The 2,322-nt window shown below is 44.5% G+C and overlaps 1 pseudogene; it reads right to left on the reverse strand.

Annotated features, from left to right (window-relative positions):
• Positions 1–934: 934 nt before the first annotated feature.
• LOC142833330 (small ribosomal subunit protein eS4, X isoform-like) lies at positions 935–1,738 on the reverse strand (annotated as a pseudogene).
• Positions 1,739–2,322: the final 584 nt, after the last annotated feature.

Consider the following 2,322-nt stretch of genomic DNA (forward strand, 5'->3'; position numbering starts at 1 on the left):
GGATGGCGATATCCTGTCTGGAAGTCACGTGACCACCTTCCGTGTGGCCAGGTATGAGCTGGCCTGTAAGTTTGGCTGCCATACAATGTAGGGCTTGTATAATATTGCCCCACGGGTCAGGATAAAAATCAAGTCAACATTTAATAAGGTAAATAATAAACAGGAATTTCTTTATTGAATAATGATATAATAAACAGAAATTTCTCTTTCAGGCCTGGCATATCTTTTTTTTTTTTTTTTTTTTTTAGTTTTCATCATGCTGCTTAATCTAGCACGTTGCCTAGAAAGGCTTGTTAGCAAGAGTACAAATACGTCTCCAGCGTGTCTCTCAAGAGTACAAATACGTCTCCAGCATGTCTCTCAAGAGTACAAATACGTGTCCAGCGTGTCTCTCAAGAGTGCAAATACGTCTCCAGCGTGTCTCTCAAGAGTACAAATACGTGTCCAGCATGTCTCTCAAGAGTACAAATACGTGTCCAGCATGTCTCTCAAGAGTACAAATACGTGTCCAGCATGTCTCTCAAGAGTACAAATACGTCTCCAGCATGTCTCTCAAGAGTACAAATACGTGTCCAGCATGTCTCTCAAGAGTACAAATACGTCTCCAGCGTGTCTCTCAAGAGTGCAAATACGTCTCCAGCGTCTCTCAAGAGTACAAATACGTGTCCAGCATGTCTCTCAAGAGTACAAATACGTCTCCAGCGTGTCTCTCAAGAGTGCAAATACGTCTCCAGCGTGTCTCTCAAGAGTACAAATACGTCTCCAGCGTGTCTCTCAAGAGTACAAATACGTGTCCAGCATGTCTCTCAAGAGTACAAATACGTCTCCAGCATGTCTCTCAAGAGTACAAATACGTCTCCAGCGTGTCTCTCAAGAGTACAAATACGTCTCCAGCATGTCTCTCAAGAGTACAAATATGTCTCCAGCATGTCTCTTAGAGACCCGTCCACCCACTGCTCTGTGTGGCCACTAGCCTCTTGTCTCTCTCTTCAGCAATTGTGAGGCGGATTTATTTTCCTCGGGGAAGAGAAATCCATGGTTTGTTGCCCTTGTCAATAACAAAAATGTTGGAAAGCCGGGTGGCAAAGCTGTTGCCATTGGCATCTTTCACATGGACCACATCAAAAGAGCCGGGATGTCTCTCTCTGTTGGTGATCACACCAATTCTTCCCAAGTTAGCACCCCCAGTCACCATACACAGGTTACCAGTGTCAAACTTGATGAAGTCGGTTATTTTGCCCGCATCCAAATCAATCTGAATGGTGTCATTCACCTTGATGAGGGGATCGGGTAGCGAATAGTGCAAGCATCATGGGTCACCAGATGTGGGATTCCTTTTGTGCCCACAAAGATCTTTCTCACTTTGCACAACTTGTACTTGGCCTCCTCAGGTGTAATACGATGAATGGCAAAGCGACCCTTGGTGTCATAGATCAGACCGAAGTTCTCTCCAGTCTTGTCAATGCTGTTGACAACCATAAACCCAGAATGGTAGGTTATATCGGTCCTGACTTTGCCATCAATCTTAATGAAGCGCTGCATGCAGATCTTCTTCACTTCATCGCCAGTCAGGGCATACTTAAGCCTGTTCCTCAGGAAAATGATCAGAGGCAGACATTCCCTCAGCTTGTGAGGGCCAGTGGATGGACGAGGCGCAAACACGCTGGTTAGTTTATCCAGCATCCAATGCTTTGGAGCTGCTACATGCTTCAGATGTTTCTTGGGACCAGGAGCCATGGCTGCGCTGGGAATGGAAAGAGCCTGGCATATGTTCTTTAAGAGTAGAACATAGTCCTGATGTGCCAACATCAAATGAAAAATTGCAGTGGGTTCCATACGACCGTGACATCGTGGAAAAGGCTTTTCACTAGAATGCTGTGGACAAAATCACAGTTAACGCAGGTTGAGAAATAGATCCCGCACATAAGAAAAATCATTTATGGGGCTGGAGAGATGGCTCAGTGATTAAGAGCACTAACTGCTCTTCCAGAGGTCCTGAGTTCAATTCCCAGCAACCAGATGGTGGCTCACAACCATCTGTAATGAGATCTGGTGCCCTCTTCTGGCACACAAGCATACATGGACGGAATGCTGTATACATAATAAATAAATAAATCTTTAAAAAAAAAAGAACAATCATTTATGAAAGATGAAGCCTTCACCCATGTTTCTTTCTGTTCCCTTTTCTTCATGTCTCCCAACTTGTTTGTGTGTGTCTGGGTTCATATGTGTCTTCTGGAGCACTTACCTTGCTTCCTGAGACACTCTCCTTAAACCCGTGACTTTTCAGTAACTCTAGACCACCTGTACAAGGATGAAAAG

This window comes from Microtus pennsylvanicus, chromosome 13 (genome assembly GCF_037038515.1).
Source record: "Microtus pennsylvanicus isolate mMicPen1 chromosome 13, mMicPen1.hap1, whole genome shotgun sequence".
NCBI classification, from domain to species: Eukaryota; Metazoa; Chordata; class Mammalia; order Rodentia; family Cricetidae; genus Microtus; species Microtus pennsylvanicus.